Genomic DNA, 9,610 nt, shown 5'->3' on the forward strand with positions numbered 1-9,610 from the left:
AAGAGGGAGATATTGGAGACCTAGTTGCAACCCATCCTTCTACAATTGTATTTTTAAGAGGATTACATGTTGTAACCAATCTACAACATTGAGATTTGAGTCTTTTAGGTATGTATCCACCAAGTATACCTTTGTGGATGAGAAAATCTCTATTAATTGTATAAGATTGTTCCACATAAGAATGTATTACTTTGCATCACAAGAAAGTACTTGACTTGAGACTTGCACCTTTGGTTTAAGGCAATAGATTCATAAAAGAAATAATTTTCATATGCAACTAACAAAGACGGTCATCCACCAAAATCTTCGTCGGTGATCTTTCAACCAACTATTTTGCGGAACTTTGACATAATTCACAAATCAATCACAAAGATTGGAGAAAACTCTCTATACGATTTTTTCTATGTGCATCCAAACAGAATAGTGGATGGATAACACTTCCTTAAAAAATCATTACTTATAGTTGGGCTAACTAAAAGCCATTATTACTCTAAATGGTTGATGAAAAAAAAGTATTAGATAAAATGGAAGAGCGTTCAATCCCCATATCAATGCTAATTCTTCATAATCTTATCTAACAATGATACATTGAATTAGATTCATTATATGTTTATTCATAACTAAAAATAAAACAAGGAGTCGTCATCTCCTTCAATGGAATGCTTATCTCTTTTCACAAAACATTTTGGAGTATTTGAAACAATGTAAATATATCCAATTAATGTAAATGTTACTAGATCCTAGAGCTTTTAAGATTCAAAATTTTATTCAAGTGACGTATGACATCTTATTTGATTTTTAGATGTTAGAGATGCTAACCTTGATGATGGCTCTAGTGATGATGGGCTTCTCTCACTATCACAACTTTATAAAGATCTAGCAAGCAAGAAACTCATCAGTCATCATTAGAGATGTTGTCAATCTTGAAGTCTCTAAACTCTAAGATACATAAAGCATGATAAGTTAATAATTCATCACTTGCATTAAAAATGTCATGGTCGGTCTGATTCATATGCATAAAGGAATGTTGGACTACTGAACTAACCATGGATGCTTGAAGAGATTCTAGCCTTGCCAACAAGCACAAATCTATATGATAATTTCACAATGGAAAAAATCTATGTAACAAATGCAATCTTATTATATGCTTGTTTCTATGATGAAAACAATCTACCTGGCAAAGTACAAAAGAGTTTCTATCATGCAAACAATTTATATGGCAGAGTACAAGAAGTTTGATGACAGTTTCTATAATATAAGTTTGTTTTGGACATCATGGCTCCTCGAGGATGAGCATCATAGGAAACCAATTTTATATCTCTAAGCTTTAATTCATTATGCTTTTGGTTTTCTAATGTTAAACATTGCAATTATTTTTGTATTGTTAATACCTAAGATATCTCATTTGTATAGGTAAAAGGCAATGAAGAGGGTGAGGAGTAAGTAAAGTCAAGTGACTCTAATGTTTTCAAGGCTTTATCTACTCCCATATATATAGGTGATAATGCAACAACTACTACTGATTAGGCATTCTGATTCTCATTCATGATCTTTGATCAAAAGAAATTTTAGTCTCTATTGCAATCAACCTTTTAATACGTTGAATGATTCTCATGTTTTAATGTGCATGCATTTGTGGTTTCCTAAATTATTTACTCTTACAAAACAATATCTTTGATCCAAAGATACTTTGCTCTTTTTGCTATTGTCTATGAAATATATACTTTTTTTGTGAGATCATGCATCTAGTTGGCAACACTACAACTTAGGGCTATGTGTTGGCTAGGTAGGCTTTTAAAAAATTTCCTAAAAAAATGTTGTCACAAACAAAGACCAAATGTGTTTTTGGATTATATATCAACAATCAAGATCAACTTATTGTTTTCAAAATGTTAAAAGAAGAGCGCGCCACCTATGTTACAAATTGTGGGAAAAGGCAATAAGTTGATCTAAATGCAAAATAATTATTCAAGTTCTTGAACTTCTAAAAATTATTCAAGTTCTTATGCTTAGAAATGCAAAATACAATCCTATTTTGGATGGTTTCTTGTAGATTGTTGACTCAACTATGATATAAGAGAGAATATCATCATGAAAGAAATAGGAAGAGTTGAAATCTCAAGAAACAAACAAAATGGTTGTACATGGGTGGGTTGGTACCTCGAGAATGGTACCAACCACTTTACTAGTACCCAAAAAAGCATAAATTTTAAAAAATAAAATGTATAAATACTTAGCACATTGCTCTATAGGCTTATTGACATCGTGCTATCTCTCTTTCAATCGATAAAGAGTGATTAGAAATTAGCATTGGTATCCATTCGTTACATATGTTGTTTTTCACACATAATGATATGCATACTTAGCAACTATTGCCATCGTTCTACTTCTTTACGAAGCTACTTTGGCAAAAATCACAATGACGATCAGAAATCTCACAAAACTCGCATATTCAAAGGTGGGCCTCATATTGATATGTTTTACGAAAGACAATTGACCATTTCATTATACCAATCTCTGATTGTCATTATACCTTGCTGCAAGGTCTATCAAATCTAAAACATCATGATTGTATGCTAGTATTGATGCTACTACTAGAGTATACAAGAGTTAATTTCTATAAATCTGGCATCTTAATGGAAAACACTTGCAACCACTAAAAATCATTCTCTTTGATTTTTCATCTTGAGGGATGTCATGTTGACCATTGGTACCATGTGCACATACTTTTAGTTATAGTTCACATTTGCTTAGCCTAACATAGACTAATTGTAGCACAACATTGCCTAGCATAGCATAGCCTATGTCTATGTGTGAGCTTGTGTGGCTAGAGTGTGTATCTTATACCTAAAAATACACCTAAGTTCCAATTATCTAACCTACCCTAGTTTGCATCTAACCATACACCTAACCTACATTGAACACCTAACCTAGTTTGCATCTAACCTAGCCTAGGCTATACCTATAATTAAGCAACACATGCTTATTCAACCAACACACTAGTCCTTAAGGAATATGATTAACTTCATGCATGTAAACATCTTGTTGAGTTAAATATAAAAGAGAGAGGTAAACAATGGAAGATACTTACATAGATTAGTCTTGAGGGTGCTTTTGGACTCCAATAGAAATTGTCACATGCTCATAACTTCTTTAACAATACCTATAAATGTAACCATACATACACAAATTAGCACCGATCTCTCTCTATTAACATGAATTAGCATTTGTCCACACACACACACACACACACACACACACACACACACACACACACACACACACACACACACACACACACACACACACACACACACACACACACACACACACACACACACACACACACACACACACACACACACACACACACACACACACACACACACACACACACGTGCTCTCTCTCTCTCTCTACATGCATACATACATACATACATACATACATGCATGCATGCATGCATGCATGCATGCATGCATACATACATACATACATACATACATACATACATACATACATACATACATACATATGAGAGAGAGAGAGAGGCTTACCAATCCTTGTAAACATATATGTAAGTGTGTATAGAAATCCATTGTACATACACAAATTAGCACACATCAGCAAAAAATCTGTCTCTATTAACATAGCATTGATGTGTGTGTGTGTGTGTGTGTGTGTGTGTGTGTGTGTGTGTGTGTGTGTGTGAGTGCGCGCATACACACACTCTCTCTCCTTTGTTTATTTACCTATCTATCTCTCTCTCTCTCTCCATACCTAAAAAGATCAACCTCCAAATTGGATAGATTGAAAGAGGACTCATGCCAGAGGATAGGATGTGAATTAGTTGAACAAAATAAATATTATGAATGAGATTGAAAAAAATATTTAGTTTCATGTAGGAAGGTAGAGATTTAAGGTAATGGATGGAACCAAGATTCATGACTAGGATAGGATTATGGACAATGATGAGATCTAGATGTAACTTGGGGTAATGAGATACAAAGATTGAATGTAAAATGAGATTAAGATATTAATCCATTTCATATCCACCATGAATATATGACAAGTAATGTGGCAGTGTATAGTCCAATGCAGAAAGTAATGGTTTCAAGTTATTCCCCTTTTCCAAATTAAGGTGTAGCCATGCTTTATAGAAGTAACCATGTGTGAAATGTCATGACAAGTGAGTTATGAGTACTCGAGTATGTTTCCATGATATAAGAGAGATTATGACTAAGTTAAAGAAGTGGAAAGATTACCCATGTCATTGAGATGGAAGTGTCTAGATAAGAAGCATATTGATGATGTTGATAATCCAAATAAATTGAACATTAACGTAGAGGTGTGCTAATACAAGCATATTAGCAAGATTATAGATGTTTGAAAATCTCAAGAAAAATGGAATTACAAGTGCATGGGGTAATATTATTGGATAGAGGCATGAGAGAGTGATGAAGAAGTTGACCAAAACCAAGGTTTGAAAGAGAGTATGTGGTCAAAGGAAAAGGGTGTTTTAATGGGTTTCAACCTTAGTATAAGAAGTTGATGGAATGTTTCTTGTGTTATAGCCATAATGCAATCCATAATGCTCCAAAAATACACAAAAGAGATAGCCGTCTTCATTTGATGATGTAGCTTGTTGATCAATATGACTAGGATGGGAAACCCTTTGATGATGTAGCTTGTTCATTAGTATGACTGGTGTGCGCAATCATTTTTCCAAGGTTATAAAGATGCTTAGTTGGTGTAATGGCCTTGGGATCAAGTCATTTGAGAGCTTGGCATGGTAGCACCCTCGCCATTATATTGGAATCATTGATGTGGACTAGGAAATAATCTTGTTCCTCTATCTTGTTGAAGAGTGTCATTAGGTCTTTATGTCCTTGTGTCAAATTGGAGCATGCATATATAATAGGACCTAACACAAGTGGATATCCAAATAAGCCATATTGTAGCCAAAGAGTCTTTGTGTTGAGAATCATGGTGACTAGGTCATGTGTGGCTTCTTGTAGCCTTGAGGCACTTACACATATAATAAGGCTATAAATAACAAGGTCATGAACTATGTTGCATGGGAGGGAGTAGCCCATGAGAAAAGTACATCATTTGTGTTAGTTGACACATGAAATATTGGGCATCTTGTCACATTTTGGCCTTAGTGATAAGGGTAGTGATGTAGCATCGATTTTCAAAGGATGTGGGTTGTAAGAGAGGGAGGACAATCAATAGACAATAGCTGTATGATGATGTGGCAGATGTGGTAGTCCATCAAAATGATGTTTGCCGGGGATGAGGTGAAAAACATAAGATTGAAGTGTGATTTGCACCTCTATATAGATTTCAAGTGCATGCACTTTTTGGGTAGTGCACGCACAAGTCGACGTGGGCGCACGTCCAAATTTCTTGTTCAAATTTTAGTAGGGAAAACTTTCTCACATATCTTAAGGTTTTCTTCTCTATATATTTATTATAAAGTCACATAGCCAACATCAAGTTGGAGTGGGACACTCTGTATGCTAGTAATATGATAACAAATGGTTGCAATACCAATCTTGAGAGGTTCCATTTTTTTAGAGGCTTATTTATTGCACATTATAAGATGGACAATCATGCTTATGAAATTTACTAATTTTTTCGCTATATGATTTTTAAAAATTACTTATGCACAATTCTTTTAAGAGTTGTTGTTTGTTGTATTGCAATATGCCTATGCCTAGTCTTTTAGCATATGATAGTTCTACATAGGTTTTTTATTAATTAGCATATGACATTTTTTATTTCCACACAATGTACCTCATTTGATATTTAATAACAAATCCATAGTTTCAAAAATCAAGTTACTTTAAAGGTTCAAGGTTTGAAAGAAAACATAATTGCAAAAATTTAACATGACAACTATATTGAAAGCCTAAAGACGAAGGAAATAACAAAAATGTTAATGCGAGAAAGGTTTTACTGATGTTGAAGATAGCAAAAGTGGACCCAATTGGTAAAGACCAAGACTCAAATTAACGTAGTAGGAGTGCTTCTCACGTAACAAAATATAGATAGAAAGAAGAAAAGAAAGACAATAATAAGGTAAGTTGGGGTTGGAAGTGATGGCTCTCTCGAAGTGGTGGCATTAAAGCCCATAAAGGGCATTTACTCCATCAACTACACATGCTGAGGAAAGGTTGCCACATGGCAATCTCTTCCCGTGCATTTGTCCAACAATGGGAAGTGAGGCTCTAAGGGTGACGCCCCGCTTGCTAAGAAGGTAGCAAGAATAGTGAGATGATGGAACTTGATTACTTGTCGCAAAGAATGAAGCAATTCTTTGAGAAAAGCAAGGATTAGATTCAAGATCAAAAGATGTGGCATTTGTGCTTCAAAGGCTCAAGCAAAGGTTTGCAGATTTCACATTGGTGAGCATCTTCTTCTTCTTCATGGGCAAAGTAAGCTTAGGAGTGACTTCAAGGGATTATTTTTGTCCACCTACTTTGCCTGAGCTACCCTACAATAATTGATTCATTGGGTGTGGGTTCTTCTTTGCCTTGATGTGGGCTCAAGATAGGAGAGCAACTGGATCCTTGGATCCATAGTGGGGTACAAAGGTAGCTTTATTTATGTGCTCCCATGGTTTTCTTACTTCTCTCCTATTGATACCACTATATACCTCCCAAGCTCTTATTGATTCATGCCATATCTCTATTGAAGCTAATCACTTGGGCCTTCACTTGGCACAATCATAAAATAAACCATACATGGAGAGCAACTAGACTAGACCGAGCATATGCAAATAGGAATCATGGTGGATCGCTCCCAAAAGTTGTTTAGACATCTCTATTTGAGATCATACTCCATTAGATGCAAGATCCTTTGAAGCTTAGTTTAGAAATCATGGACTACCACCATTTAAGCTCAATGTCTCTTTTCTCAAGGTAAGTGACTATTCAAAGCAAATCAATGAGTGTTGGCTAAAAGAGAGAACCAACACACTAGCCCATTCCAAATAATAGAAAATTGCATCAATTTTGTGATTGCTTGTTAGAGCTAAAGCTAATAGGCTCAACATGAATGTTGTTGCTTTACTTAGTGCTATTGATCTTCAACCTAATGATCTCGCTTTTGTTTACCTCATACAAGATGTTGAGGATTATATTAAAGCTCAAGAACGATTCTGAATTGATGATATTAAGACTCGGTTGTTGAAGACACAAATCCAAGATGCCATAATGAACCTAGTTTTCTCGAATGATTTAGCGCTAAAAAGGGATGAGAAATTTATCTTGATCAACATGCATATGGATAAAGTTTATGCTAGTGTGTGGGATGCACAAGTAGGTAATTTCTTGGACATGCCTACCTTAACCAAAATGTATGGGCTTACCATGTGCAATGTGGATTGGCTGAAGGAGACCTTTGCAGAAAAAAACATAAAAGAGTGGCCAATCTCAAGGATATATACTTAGAGACATTCTTTGAAGTCTCTTGAAATTACTCAAGGGAATATATTATTATTTGCCAAAGGTAGAAATGACTTTGACCCAAAGAAGAATGATAACTTTCTCAGGTTGCAAGTAAAGTGGAAGCCTTGCTTCCCTCAAGACCATTGGAAAGCATGGAGATGTAGAGCCAAGAAGGTTTGGACTAGCACATTGTCCAATAGACTCAATACTTTGCATTGGAGAGTATGTGGTAAGAAGCTAAGCACTAAGGATAGACTAGGGAAGTATTGTGGTGTGTGATGTGCTTCAAAGACAAATAATCCATTCCTTAGACACTATGACATTTCTTAGCTAGTGCAAGTTGTCTAGAGAAGGATCAAAGCTTGGGTTGCTGGGGCATGACTTAATGCTAGAGTCTGGATGAAGACTAAATTTTTTCAAGGTAAGGTGAAAATAGATGAGGAAACTTTGAAAATTAGGAATATTCTTAGAGTAATGACTATTAAGGCACTATGGGCCAATAAGATATTGTTAGAACAATGACCATCGAGGCACTATGGGCCAATGAGAATTTGGCGACCCTTAAAAAAAGGGGTCATATTTAAGACTCAATTTGTACATGGTTGTATATAAGGGAGATATTGGTTGTTCTTAAAAGGCTAAGGAAAAAAAAAGCATGCCTTTGAAGTTTGTAATAAGCTACTCAAAAGAGCCATGGTGTAAAACTATTTTACATTGTGAAATGAATGTAGTAAGCCCCTCAAGAGAGCCAGTCTAAGAATAATTTATATGCATAATGATTTGTAACCATTGGGGGGTGCAAAACCAAGAGCTTGAACTCATGCAACCAGCCCACACTCAAACCACTAGGCTACGTCTTGTTGGCAGTTTAAGACTATTGTGTGGGGACCAAGTTCCAACCTTGTCTTGTTTCTTCTTAGGGTAAAGGGGCCAATATAGTAATACCCTCCAAAAGCAAAATACACCCACCCCAATTGAGTGATAAGTTTATAAAAAAGATACAACTTTTTTAGCCACTCAACATTATGATACTATTTTTTTCACATTACATATAAGTTTAATGAGAGTTAAACAATTGTGTAAACCTTTTTATATTCTGGATTTTGTAAGACCTTTAAACAATGCATCCTTAAGTGTCATTCTATTGGCCTCTCATTGCCATAGTTTTGTGAAACCTTCATTTACAACAAGAGTTACTTGATAAAAACATCCAAATGTGCCAGAGTTTCTTCCGTGGGCTCCAGATGATATAATAGTTGGATTGTTCAAAAACATTTATGTAACTCACTTAGAAAAGAAAAGAAAAAAGGTTATGATGGAGGATTGTTAGATGAGATTCTATTGGCCTCTTTACCCTAGTAGGATATGACAGGATGGAGTTGTAAATATTTATATGATAGAAAATGAATTGTTATTTGCAATAAGGCTAGTTACAGAGTGGGCGAAGATTGCTGCGTGCTTGAAAAGCGACATGTGACTTTGTTTACACATAAGATGTAGATTGGAAAAATCTATGAAAGGGAGCTTGGTCTAGTGGTTAGTGCCTTTGATTGATTAAAGACTGCTGGTTGACAGGTGAGACCTAGTAAGGTGCAATGCATCCATAATAATGAAGGTGATTGTATGTTTCCCACTTGGGGCATGGCTCTCCCCCTTGGCTAGGGGATCTCTCCCTTCCATGGCAAGAGTATGATGAGGTGGGGTGAACGGTGAAGATTGTTGTGAGGCGTACCTCTCCATGAACGGATTAACGACAACAGCCCCCCGAATAGAAGATCGTCGTTGAGAGCCCGTCGCCGGCGAGCAGCACCGTCGGCGGAAGACGCCATAGTCTCTCTCTCTCTCTCTCGTCCGTCCGTCCGTCCGTCCGTCGGCGGAAGACGCCATAGTCTCTCTCTCTCTCTCGTCCGTCCGTCCGTCCGTCCGTCCGTCTGCGTTAACGGAGAGTCGCGACTGTCCGCCGCTCATCAGGCGCTCTCCTGTTTCCGACGGCTACACATTAATTAATTAATCATTAAATTAATAATAACGATTATTCTTACTGATAATTATATCACCCACCCACGCACCCACTCCATTGAACCAAAATCCAGTCCCTTCACAAACATTCAATATATATACCAAACAGACCCCCTCTCCAAACTGAATTGCGATTTCC

At 36.2% G+C, this 9,610-nt stretch overlaps 1 long non-coding RNA gene across 1 annotated transcript; it reads right to left on the reverse strand.

The window, feature by feature from the left end:
* Positions 1-667: 667 nt before the first annotated feature.
* Positions 668-9,408, reverse strand: LOC148019982 (uncharacterized). Its single transcript, XR_015694897.1, has 3 exons — positions 9,185-9,408; positions 3,092-3,163; positions 668-876 (listed from the first exon to the last, which is right to left on the reverse strand). It is a non-coding gene; the product is annotated as an uncharacterized LOC148019982 (long non-coding RNA).
* Between the last annotated feature and the right edge of the window lie 202 nt (positions 9,409-9,610).

The sequence above is a fragment of the Lygodium microphyllum genome, chromosome 19 (genome assembly GCF_053477565.2).
Source record: "Lygodium microphyllum isolate KBCC chromosome 19, Lygodium_microphyllum_v1.1.10, whole genome shotgun sequence".
NCBI classification, from domain to species: Eukaryota; Viridiplantae; Streptophyta; class Polypodiopsida; order Schizaeales; family Lygodiaceae; genus Lygodium; species Lygodium microphyllum.